At 48.4% G+C, this 6,083-nt stretch overlaps 1 protein-coding gene across 4 annotated transcripts in view; it reads right to left on the bottom strand.

Annotated features, from left to right (window-relative positions):
* Positions 1 to 6,083, bottom strand: part of LOC102986058 (protein FAM107B) — a 147,485-nt gene that overhangs the window by 62,465 nt on the left and 78,937 nt on the right. Inside the window, exon 1 of one of the 4 annotated variants that reach the window (XM_028495161.2) lies at positions 124 to 192. The exons of the other annotated variants lie outside the window; for them this stretch is intronic. The gene's annotated coding sequence lies outside the window, so the exon portion shown is untranslated. Of the gene's footprint in view, positions 1 to 123; positions 193 to 6,083 lie in introns of those variants that run through there. 4 annotated transcript variants of the gene reach the window in all.

Genomic DNA, 6,083 nt, shown 5'->3' with positions numbered 1-6,083 from the left:
TTTTCTTTCTAGGATTAAACATAAACAGTACACCTCCTGACAATATTTTTAACAGAGTGGTGTCCAAACAAGACAGAAAGTCTTTGACAAATAGAAAGCAACCAATCTAACCTTCAGTCATACCTGTGCTAGTGATCTTTGTTCTGGTTCAAGGTGCCCATGGGCTCTCTTCAGAAGGATGGGCAGTGAGAAATGGCCAAGCAGGTGCCTGCCATAAAAAAAAAAAAAAATGGCTTCCTTGGGTTTATCAACCAAAGAAATGGAAATTCTACCAAAGCAAATAAAGAAATTTCTGTCAGTTGCATTACCCAGGCAAAAACACACAAGGCAACAGAATTTCAAAGGCAAGTGGGCTATTCAATACCTCTCATTAGGAGATGAGGGGAGATAAAACTGTTGTGTCATTCTCTAGTTCTTTCCAAAGAATATTCAGGATGCCTCAAAACAAAAGTCATACATGCAACTAGATAAACAGAATTTAAACATTAAGGCCACAGTACAGAAGAAACAGCCAAAGTGGGATACACCAGGGCTAATATAATTTCCAGATCTGAGTATTAAAGGTGGTTTTGAGCTTCCTAGTGGCCAGAACCCCCCCCAAAAAAGTTATATACTTCTCATCAGAAAAAAACTGGCATTTCATCTTCCTTCCCAAGAGAAAGAAAAAAATATCATAGCATTAACAGTCTCAAAGAAGTTCCCCACTTGGACTTTATATAAAGAACAAGGGGCAACACTGTGGCTAATATCCTATTCTCATTTACCCACAAATAAAAGTGCATTGAACACATGGCTATTTTCTATTAAAAACAAAAAAAACTGTTAAAGGCCAAAGGCATAGGATTCTGGCCTTGAATTCACTGGCCTTTCATTCATTTTAATTCACTGAAAGGTAATGCTAACCTGATCTCATATTTAGCCTCCCAAGATCCTGACTTCAGGCCCAGATGGAACCTAAAATATTCTGCAGAATGTTCTTCCCAAATATTTCCCTCTGCCGGCATATTGAGAACACAGAAGATTCGGTTACCCTCGGTGATTAAAACCTAACGACCTCTTGGGCTTCCCTGGTGGTGCAGTGGTTAAGAATCCGCCTGCCAATGCAGGGGACACGGGTTCGAGCCCTGGTCCAGGAAGATCCCACATGCCACGGAGCAACTAAACCCATGCGCCACAACTACTGAGCCCGCGCTCTAGAGCCCGCGCGCCACAACTACTGAGCCCATGTGCCACAACTACTGAAGCCCGTGCACCTAGAGCCCGTGCTGCACAACAAAAGAAGCCCACGAGCAGCAACGAAGACCCAACGCAGCCAAAAATCAATTAAATAAATAAATTTTTAAAAAACCTAACGACCTCTTACCCTGTGCTGCTTTGGAGGTAGGAGGGGCCCCCTCACGTACCGAAAGGGCACCTGGGGGTCCAGCAAAGGCCCGCCTGTGAGAACAAAGCAGTGTCTCGGTGCCGGAAACCCTGGTTTCGTGGACTTTCTATTCTGGTGATGGGGCGAGGGCAGGGTGAACAGACAAGGTGTCTGCAAGCACCTGGGGTGGGAGGACAAGTGAGCAGCGTAAGAGGGTCAGGGGGCTGATTCTGTAAAGGGTGATGAGGAAAAACAGAAAAGAGGCCAGTGTGGCTGGAGCGCACGGAAGAGGAAAGTGGCTGGAAACGAGGTCTGTGAGGTGACAGGGCGCGGCCAGCTCCTGAAAGACTCTCTTACTTGCAGCAGCGGCTGATTTAGGTCTCAGAGTTCCACGCCACCAAACGCTGTGGGAATCAACTGGCCTGGAAGATGCTGAAAGAAGTCCCCCGCCCAGCCTGATAAAACCATCGGGAGGTCCCAGGGGACGTCTGACTTGGGCTCATGTGGAGGGGTCCACCCCTGCAGGTTTTGAGATCAAAGCCACTACCATAAAGAGGCACACTTAAGGGTGCTGAGGAAGATTGTTTTAAAATTGCACGCGATGCTTGCTGAGGTTGACCGTTTCAGCTCGGGCATTCTGTTGATGCAGTCTTGGTGACAGCAGATAAAACTACAGGTACATTAAAATAAAACCCGGTCTCCAACCAGAGAGCATATTACCAGCATCCTGTTTGCTGCAAGTTACCCAAGGGATCCGGGTTTCCTGGGCCGCTCCCAATTTCAAATATTCTTCCTCGTCAACCCCAGAAACGCATGCACAAGTTCTCAGACAATTCCCTCTGATCATGATTGAAGAACAGACGGTGACCATACCCCTAGGAGATGGACAACAGTCCCAAAAACAGCACCAGAGTACTGAGGTTTATGTTATTATCAATACCCACATTTTTCAACATTGAACTGAGTGCTGACTTATATGCAGGCACTCTGCTGGTGCACCAGCTGTATTCCTGTAAAACTCTACGAAGTGTGTACTATCATTATCCCCATTTTACTGATAAAGCTAGTAAACTGCAGGCCCACAAGGTGGAACCAAGCAGCGTGATTCATAGCCCACCAAGTCACACTACTTCTCTATTTAAAGAAACTGGACAGAGAAAAATACACATTAGAGGGAAGTTACCCAGGCAGAGGAGGGAGGACATTTCCTTTTCCACTTAGCTAATAAGACAGTCTGGGTCTTATTTAAGATCCAGTCAGGACTCTTTGGGGAAATGTACGCAACCCAGAACCAAAAGGACTACAGGAAAAGTATCTGCTATTCATTAACCACAAGTGACATGAAATGCAGAACCATGGTATGGACCACAGAACTCTGAAAACAGGATGCAAACTCACTTTCCTGCACAACCACCCATCCACCCGCCCGCCCGCTGCCCTTTTCCATTTTAATATCCTTTCATCTAGGGGAGGTCACAAGCTGGTGGCACAGCTCTCTGTTTGTTCTAGTTTTTAAAAAAGGGTCGTGTGATTCACTTTGCTATAAAGCAGAAACCGACACACCATTGTAAAGCAATTATACTCTAATAAAGATGTTAAAAAAAAAGGGGGGGGTCACGGAAGCCAGCCGTGGCCTGACACAGCACCCCACCCAAATTGTAAAGACAGAGTGGGTGGGGTGCAGGAAGAAGACAGGGTCCCACCCAACCAACCTGCACATTTACTTGCCAACATCCGGCCAGCAGGGATGGGGAGAAGTTCACAGTGGAAGTAATTAACCAACAGAAGCAACGGAAAGGAAAACACAGAGACACACAAGGTCGTCCACTCGCCAGAAGGGTCTTCTGTATTTCGACACGGCTGGGACCCTCTGCAGTGGTATCGCAAGCCCAATTCTTCTTGAGCTCCAGGGCCTGGGGATACAGTACAGGACAACACTTTCCCCTAAAAGGATCTGTTGTGTTGTTGTTGGCGGTGATGGCGTGTGTGTGTCTGTGTGTGTGTGTCTGTGTGTGTGTCTGTGTGTGTGTGTGTGTGTGTGTGTGTGTTTCAAGGCAAGTCCTTAGGAAGGAGGGTTCTGAGCTCAGGAAATGTGGGACGAAAAAGATACAAAAACAGAAGTAAACGATGCTGTTAAAAGGAACTTCGAGCTCCTCCTGCAGACCTCAGATGCTGGCCCACACTGAGTCTGAAACAAAGCCTGACTGCAGAGGCCCAGCCCTCCTCAGGTGCTGCATGAACTTTATGAAGCTGGCCCAGCACCACTCAACAGACAGCCACACTCAGGGTCTGAATCCAGCATCCATGCCCGACCTCGAACAGCAGCAGTTACTTAGGAAGAAGCCCCGACGCTGGGTAGGACGAGATTAGGGTGTCAAGGTCCTGCCCTCGGAGTTTCCAATCAGAGACGGAAAAACGCAGTCCACAAGCTAGTGACCACAGAGAGATCCAAAGGTGCAGAAGTACCTTCCACGGGGGCGAAGTGCAGCCGAGGCCTGCTCTCTCAGCCCGGGACACGCAAGCCCTCTGAGTCTTCCCCCCATTTCATCACAAACAAAGCCATCAAACTATCTGACTGGCTAATCCCGTGTGACGCTGGTATCACGGAGCTAGCTCATCAACTCTTTTTCTGGGGAATGAAGCTCTTACCAGAAGGCACAGAGAATCCAGGCCAAAGGGAACAAGAAATACCTGGGGTGTGTTTGCAACAGCCTCAATGATGGCACCCTGGGCCCTGCCTACCCCACCCTACCTACCTCCCCTCTCCCACGCCCCAATACCCAGACCCTCGAGCAAGACCTTCCAAAACCCTTCTCATCAGGATGACCAGTAAAAGAAGGCAAAGCATCCTCATCCTCCTCCTTTCTTCACCAACCCCTGACACCAAGGTGTTACTTAGGGGGGGCTACTGCACCCCAGGGAGCCCCAGGGAGACAGCAGGGTCTCCTGAGGAGCTCCCGGCAAAGAGGTGCAATTAGAGATGCTGATGGTGCAACCAGCAGCCAGATGACTGTTTACAGCACTAGCGGCTCACTGCCAAAACAGACCATCATCAAAGACAAACCAAGAGAGAAAAGAACGTGGGAAAACGTAATGCAGAATGTTCCTTAGAGTTCAATTAAGGAGCAAAGAGCTGGTAGCCAAGCTCCCTCAGTGAGGCAGGTAATAAGCCTCGGGCTCACCACAGAACCTCATGTCAGACAAACTTCTGATCGCGATTTTTTTCATGCACACGGCAAATACTTACCTGCAACTGAGGACATGTACGAAGGATGACTACATGATCTGTCAACCAGACCAGGTCACCCTGGGTGTGGGTGAGGCTCTACTCATAGTTACACTGGACAAAGAAGACGTGTGCACACCAAGCTCCTCCGCCAACAAACCAGGAGGGACCAGGTGGCTGCTCTCCTGCCACGCACCGCTGACCCTGGGTCCCGCTTGTCTGGGGGTGTAGGGCCCTCACTCAGCAATCAGTTCCTGCATTTACAGGAGCCCATGAGCCGACAAATGAACGGGTGAGAGCCTTTATTCAGCACCCTTGTGGACCCCTGGCTATGGGTGACCTACCGACCTGATTCTCTCCTCTGTGGCTCAGATGCCCGACCCACAGCTTCACTCCCACTTCTGTCACATCCTCCCTACTTCACTTCCATCCTGGGCCACTGAAAACCTTCCTCCTCTACAGAACTTGTCTTTGTTTCGAAGAACCCTGCCTGCCTATGGGTCCTAAACCTCTGTTCAGCCCAGCCCACTGCTACGGGCTGAGTCAAGCACCCAAGCTGACTCACAGCCACAGCCACACCCTTGAGCCCACTGGTTCCCTGTCCACTCTCCAGTTAGGCTCCAGAGCTCCAGCTCCGGCCATTCATCCCCAGCTTCCCAACCCATCTCTCTCTCTACCTCTGCTTATACAACTGGCTCAGCGCTTCAGGTGTAGAAGGCCCATGAGGACGGTATGGATGAAGCGGACAGTCACTCCAAACCTGGGGCAACCTCGAGTTGAGTCCTAATGGGATTGAATCATTTTGTTCTAGCGGGTGGGTGAAAATAACCAGCTATGACATCACATCCAGACCCAAGTGTAAGCAGAGCAGACACAGAGAGGACACTAACATTAGTCAACACCTACGTGCAGGCACCGGCCAGGTGATTTACCTGCATTACCTGCCTAATACTCACATTGTAGAGGTGAGAAAATCTGGGCCCACAGAGGTCTACCAGACCTAAGATTCATGCTCTTTCTAGCATGCCAAGGTCAGAACCACTGAATGACAACAAACACTTGAAAGGAGACTTACAGGGAACGGTGATGTGAGAAGCACTCTTCCAAAATCATGGGAAGAACGCATATATTTATTCTTATTTAGAGAAATATAGTCTCATGTATTTGTTTACAGAGAAAGACGTCATGTATTTATTCACACACAGGAAGTAGCTTAGCCCTAAAACTCAGAACATGCACCACGGACAACATCAGCAAAGAGAGTTCTCAGACATTTAAACAAACACCTCGGCTTTTGCTTATGGTATAAATAACTATTTTTAACGTTTAATGTTTTTGAGAGTTTGTATTAGAACGAACAAGAACTAAGAACACACACATCAAGAAAAGAAAGTTTTTTAGGATGACAGAACTACGTGAGCTTCTTCTTTAAAACATTATTTTGGGGGGCTTCCCTGGTGGCGCAGTGGTTGAGAGTCCGCCTGCCGATGCAGG

This window comes from Physeter macrocephalus, chromosome 11 (genome assembly GCF_002837175.3).
Source record: "Physeter macrocephalus isolate SW-GA chromosome 11, ASM283717v5, whole genome shotgun sequence".
In the NCBI taxonomy this organism is placed as follows: Eukaryota; Metazoa; Chordata; class Mammalia; order Artiodactyla; family Physeteridae; genus Physeter; species Physeter macrocephalus.
Note: the sequence above shows the minus strand (reverse complement) of the source record. Positions and strands in the feature narration are given on the sequence as shown.